General features: G+C 38.6%; 1 pseudogene; it reads left to right on the forward strand.

The window, feature by feature from the left end:
* Positions 1–4,733: 4,733 nt before the first annotated feature.
* On the forward strand, positions 4,734–4,852 carry LOC139756177 (5S ribosomal RNA; annotated as a pseudogene).
* Positions 4,853–7,222: the final 2,370 nt, after the last annotated feature.

A 7,222-nucleotide genomic window follows, 5' to 3' on the forward strand; every position in this document is an offset into this window, starting at 1 on the left:
TCACATTTACTCTTAACTTTCTTTTTCCATACACTTTACCAAACTCAGTCACCAGCTTCTGCAGTTTCTCACATGAATCAGCCACCAGCGCTGTATCATCAGCGAACAACAACTGACTCACTTCCCAAGCTCTCTCATCCCCAACAGACTTCATACTTGCCCCTCTTTCCAAAACTCTTGCATTTACCTCCCTAACCTACATTCACTGAGAACCTATCACTTTCCTCTCTTCCTACACGTACACATGCCTTACATCCTCGATAAAAACTTTTCACTGCTTCTAACAACTTTCCTCCCACACCATATATTCTTAATACCTTCCACAGAGCATCTCTATCAACTCTATCATATGCCTTCTCCAGATCCATAAATGCTACATACAAATCCATTTGCTTTTCTAAGTATTTCTCACATAAATTCTTCAAAGCAAACACCTGATCCACACATCCTCTACCACTTCTGAAACCACACTGCTCTTCCCCAATCTGATGCTCTGTACATGCCTTCACCCTCTCAATCAATACCCTCCCATATGATTTACCAGGAATACTCAACAAACTTATACCTCTGTAATTTGAGCACTCACTCTTATCCCCTTTGCCTTTGTACAATGGCACTATGCACGCATTCCGCCAATCCTCAGGCACCTCACCATGAGTCATACATACATTAAATAACCTTACCAACCAGTCAACAATACAGTCACCCCCTTTTTTAATAAATTCCACTGCAATACCATCCAAACCTGCTGCCTTGCCGGCTTTCATCTTCCGCAAAGCTTTTACTACCTCTTCTCTGTTTACCAAATCATTTTCCCTAACCCTCTCACTTTGCACACCACCTCGACCAAAACACCCTATATCTGCCACTCTATCATCAAACACATTCAACAAACCTTCAAAATACTCACTCCATCTCCTTCTCACATCACCACTACTTGTTATCACCTCCCCATTTGCGCCCTTCACTGAAGTTCCCATTTGCTCCCTTGTCCTACGCACTTTATTTACCTCCTTCCAGAACATCTTTTTATTCTCCCTAAAATTTAATGATACTCTCTCACCCCAACTCTCATTTGCCCTTTTTTCACCTCTTTCACCTTTCTCTTGACCTCCTGTCTCTTTCTTTTATACATCTCCCACTCAATTGCATTTTTTCCCTGCAAAAATCGCCCAAATGCCTCTCTCTTTTCTTTCACTAATACTCTTACTTCTTCATCCCACCACTCACTACCCTTTCTAATCAACCCACCTCCCACTCTTCTCATGCCACAAGCATCTTTTGCGCAATCCATCACTGATTCCCTAAATACATTCCATTCCTCCCCCACTCCCCTTACTTCCATTGTTCTCACCTTTTCCATTCTCTACTCAGTCTCTCCTGGTACTTCCTCACACAGGTCTCCTTCCCAAGCTCACTTACTCTCACCACCCTCTTCACCCTAATATTCACTCTTCTTTTCTGAAAACCCATACAAATCTTCACCTTAGCCTCCACAAGATAATGATCAGACATCCCTCCAGTTGCACCTCTCAGCACATTAACATCCAAAAGTCTCTCTTTCGCACGCCTGTCAATTAACACGTAATCCAATAACGCTCTCTGGCCATCTCTCCTACTTACATAAGTATACTTATGTATATCTCGCTTTTTAAACCAGGTATTCCCAATCATCAGTCCTTTTGCAGCACATAAATCTACAAACTCTTCACCATTTCCATTTACAACACTGAACACCCCATGTATACCAATTATTCCCTCAACTGCCACATTACTCACCTTTGCATTCAAATCACCCATCATTATAACCCGGTCTCGTGCATCAAAACCACTAACACACTCATTCAGCTGCTCCCAAAACACTTGCCTCTCATGATCTTTCTTCTCATGCCCAGGTGCATATGCACCAATAATCACCCACCTCTCTCCATCAACTTTCAGTTTTACCCATATTATTAGAGAATTTACTTTCTTACATTCTATCACATACTCCCACAACTCCTGTTTCAGGAGTATTGCTACTCCTTCCCTTGCTCTTGTCCTCTCACTAACCCCTGACTTTACTCCCCAGACATTCCCAAACCACTCTTCCCCTTTACCCTTGAGCTTCGTTTCACTCAGAGCCAAAACATCCAGGTTCCTTTCCTCAAACATACTACCTATCTCTCCTTTTTTCACATCTTGTTTACATCCACACACATTTAGGCACCCCACTCTGAGCCTTCGAGGAGGATGAGCACTCCCCGCGTGACTCCTTCTTCTGTTTCCCATTTTAGAAAGTTAATACAAGGAGGGGAGGATTTCTGGCCCCCCGCTCCCGTTCCCTCTAGTCGCTTTCTACGACACGCGAGGAATACGTGGGAAGTATTCTTTCACCCCTATCCCCAGGGATAATATACATATATATATACACATACACATACACACACATACACATACATACGCACATATACACACACACACACACATACATATATATACATATGAAAAATGTAAGAAACAATTTAGAAAACTGAAACTTCTAGCTTGAAATGAAATATATATATATATATATATATATATATATATATATATATATATATATATATATATATATATATATATATATATATATATATATTTTTTTTTTTCTTTTTTTTTTTCTTACTATTTGCCATTTCCCGCGGTAGCAAGGTAGCGTTAAGACCAGAAGACTGAGCCTTTTAGGGAATATCCTCACTTGGCCCCCTCCTCCGTTCCTTCATTAGGAAAACTAAAAAAGAGAGGGGAGGATTTCCAGCACCCCGCTCCCTTCCCTTTTAGTCGCCTTCTACGACACGCAGGGAATACGTGGGAAGCATTCTTTCTCCCCTATCCCCAGGGATAATATATATACATATATATATATATATATATATATATATATATATATATATATATATATATATATATATATATATATATATATATATATATATATATATGTATACGCTGAGATGTATAGGCATGTATATCAGGTGTGTGTGGACGTGTATGTATATATATGTGTATATGGGTGGGTTGGGACATTCTTTTGTCTGTTTCCTTGCGCTACCTCGCAAACGCGGGAGACAGCGACAAAGCACAACAAAAAAATATCAGAAAAAAAAAATCGTATATATATATATATATATATATATATATATATATATATATATATATATATATATATATATATATATATATATATATATATATACATATATATATATATATATATATATATATATATATATATATATATATATATATATATATATATATATATATATATATATATATATATATCTATATATATTCCTATGAGTCCAGGGGGAAAATGAAACACGAAAAGTTCCCAAGTGCACTTTCGTGTAATAATCACATCATCAGTGGAGACACAAGAGAGGAATATAACAGTCAGTTGATGTACATCGAAGAGACGAAGCTAGGACGCCATTTGGTAAACATATGATTGACACCAAGAATCTTTTAGTTCTCCCTTTTAATAATAATTTCACTTTGCTTCCCATGTTGCTTAAATCCTTTAATGTAAATGTTGCCTTTAGCAACAATAATACTACAAAGAATATCTTAATCAGGAATTCACCAGAAAATTCTCTTGGTTGCATCTATAAAGCGCCTTGTGGAAACTGTGATAAATTTTATGTTTGTCAGACTGGTAAGGATCTTTCTGTTAGACTTAAGCAACATAAATATAGCATAAGAACGGGACAAGAATCAAATGCCTTGTTTAATCATGTTAAAAACTATGATCATTGTATTGACTAGAGTAACGCCATCTCAGTTGTTAATTCTAACTCTATTACCAAGAGAAATATCATTGAATCTTCTATTATTAAATACACAAAGAATTATAATCTTAATATTAGTGATGGTCTGTACAAATTAGATAACTTTATTGTTGATAAGATTTGTAAAATGATAAGTTTATGAACGCTCGTTGTATGTTTTGGACAATCACAGGTTTACCAAATGGCGTCCTAGCTTCGTCTCTTCGATGTATATCAACTGACTGTTATATTCCTCTCTTTTGTCGCCCCTGATGATGTGATTATTATACCAAAGTGCACTTGGGAACTTTCGTGTTTCATTTTCCCCGTGGACTCATAGGAATATCTTGATCACGCGCAAAATTGTGATCCTTTTGATCGCCATCCTTGTGATCCAAAATTGTGATCCTATATATATATATATATATACATATATATATATATATATATATATATATATATATATATATATATATATATATATATATATATATATATATATATATGTATATATATGTATACATATATATATATATATATATATATATATATATATATATATATATATATATATATATATATATATATATATATATATATATATATATATATATTATCCCTAGGGATAGGGGAGAAAGAATACTTCCCACGTATTCCCTGCGTGTCGTAGAAGGCGACTAAAAGGGGAGGGTGCGGGTGGCTGGAAATCCTCCCCTTTCTTGTTTTTTTTTAATTTTCCAAAAGAAGCAACAGAGAAGGGGGTCAGGTGAGGATATTCCCTCTAAGGCCCAGTTCTCTGTTCTTAACGCTACCTCGCTAACGCGGGAAATGGCAAATAGTATGAAAAAAAAAAAAGAAAAATATATATATATATATATATATATATATATATATATATATATATATATATATATATATATATATAAACATATATATGTAAACATAAACGGCCATACCACGTTGAAAACACCGCCTCTCGTCATATCAGCGAAGTTAAGCAGCGTTGGGTTTGGTTAGTACTTGGATGGGTGACCGCCTGGGAACACCAAATGCTGTTGGCATTATCCCTGGGGATAGGGGAGAAAGAATACTTCCCACTCATTCCTCACGTGTCGAAAAAGGCGACTAAAGGGGACGGGAGCGGGGAGCTAGAAACCCTCCCCTCCTTGTATTTTAACTTTCTAAAAGGGGAAAGAGAAGAAGGAGTCACGCGAGGAGTGCTCATCCTCCTCGAAGGCTCAGATTAGGGTGTCTAAATGTGTGTGGATGTAACCAAGATGAGAAAAAAGGAGAGATAGGTAGTATGTTTGATGAAAGGAACCTGGATGTTTTGGCTCTGAGTGAAAGGAAGCTCAAGGGTAAAGGGGAAGAGTGGTTTGGGAATGTCTTGGGAGTAAAGTCACGGGTTAGTGAGAGGACAAGAGCAAGGGAAGGAGTAGCACTACTCCTGAAACAGGAGTTGTGGGAGTATGTGATAGAATGTAAGAAAGTAAATTCTCGATTAATATGGGTAAAACTGAAAGTTGATGGAGAGAGATGGGTGATTATTGGTGCATATGCACCTGGGCATGAGAAGGAAGATCATGAGAGGCAAGTGTTTTGGGAGCAGCTGAATGAGTGTGTTAGGGGTTTTCATGCAGAAAACTGGGTTATAGTGATGGGTGATTCGAATGCAAAGGTGAGTAATGTGGCAGTTGAGGGAATGATTGGTATTTATGGGGTGTTCAGTGTTGTAAATGGAAATGGTGAAGAGCTTGTAGATTCATATGCTGAAAAAGGACTGGTGATTGGGAATACGTGGTTTAAAAAGCGAGATGTACATAAGTATACATATGTAAGTAGGAGAGATGGCCAGAAAGCGTTATTGGATTACGTGTTAATTGACAGGCGCGCGAAAGAGAGACTTTTGGATGTTAATGTGCTGAGAGGTGCAAATGGAGGGATGTCTGATCATTATCTTGTGGAGGCGAAGGTGAAGATTTGTATGGGTTTTCAGAAAAGAAGAGAGAATGTTGGGGTGAAGAGAGCGGTGAGAGTAAGTGAGCTTGGGAAGGAGACTTGTGTGAGGAAGTACCAGGAGAGACTGAGTAGAGAATGGAAAAAGGTGAGAACATAGGAGGTAAGGGGAGTGGGGGAGGAATGGGATGTATTTAGTGAAGCAGTGATGGCTTGCGCAAATGATGCTTGTGGCAGTGGATAAGAGTGAATGTTCAAATTACAGAGGTATAAGTTTGTTGAGTATTCCTGGGAAATTATATTGGAGGGTATTGATTGAGAGGGTGAATGCATGTACAGAGCATCAGATTGGTGAAAAGCAGTGTGGTTTCAGAAGTGGTAGAGGATATGTGGATCAGGTGTTTGCTTTGAAGAATATATGTGAGAAATACTTAGAAAAACAAATGGATTTGTATGTAGCACTCATTAATCTGGAGAAGGCATATGATAGAGTTGACAGAGATGCTCTGTGGAAGGTATTAAGAATATATGGTGTGGGAGGCAAGTTGTTAGTAGCAGTGAAAAGTTTTTATCGAGGCTGCAAGGCATGTGTACGTGTAGGAAGAGAGGAAAGTGATTGGTTCTCAGTGAATGTAGGTTTGCGGCAGGGGTGTGTGATGTCTCCATGGTTGTTCAATTTGTTTATGGATGTGGTGTTTAGGGAGGTGAATGCAAGAGTTTTGGAAAGAGGGGCAAGTATGCAGTCTGTTGTGGATGAGAGAGCTTGGGAAGTGAGTCAGTTGCTGTTCGCTGATGATACAGCGCTGGTGGCTGATTCATGTGAGAAACTGCAGAAGCTGGTGACTGACTTTGGTAAAGCGTATGAAAAAAGAAAGTTAAGAGTAAATATGAATAAGAGGAAGGTTATTAGGTTCAGTAGGGTTGAGGTTCAAGTCAATTGGGAGGTAAGTTTGAATGGAGAAAAACTGGAGGAAGTAAAGTGTTTTAGATATCTGGGAGTGGACCTGGCAGCGGATGGAACCATGGAAGCGGAAGTGGATCATAGGGTGGGGGAGGGGGGGCGAAAAACCTGGGAGCCTTGAAGAATGTGTGGAAGTCGAGAACATTATCTCGGAAAGCAAAAATGGGTATGTTTGAAGGAATAGTGGTTCCAACAATGTTGTATGGTTGCGAGGCGTGGGCCAAGGATAGAGTTGTGTGCAGGAGGGTGGATGCGCTGGAAATGAGGTGTTTGAGGACAATATGTTGTGTGAGGTGGTTTGATCGAGTAAGTAATGTAAGGGTAAGAGAGGTGTATGGAAATAAAAAGAGCGTGGTTGAGAGAGCAGAAGATGGTGTTTTGAAATGGTTTGGGCAAATGCAGAGAACGAGTGAGGAAAGATTGACCAAGAGGATATATGTGTCGAAGGTGGAAGGAACGAGGAGAAGTGGGAGACCAAATTGGAGGTGGAAGATGGAGTGAAAAAGATTTTGAG

This window comes from Panulirus ornatus, chromosome 20, assembly GCF_036320965.1.
Source record: "Panulirus ornatus isolate Po-2019 chromosome 20, ASM3632096v1, whole genome shotgun sequence".
In the NCBI taxonomy this organism is placed as follows: Eukaryota; Metazoa; Arthropoda; class Malacostraca; order Decapoda; family Palinuridae; genus Panulirus; species Panulirus ornatus.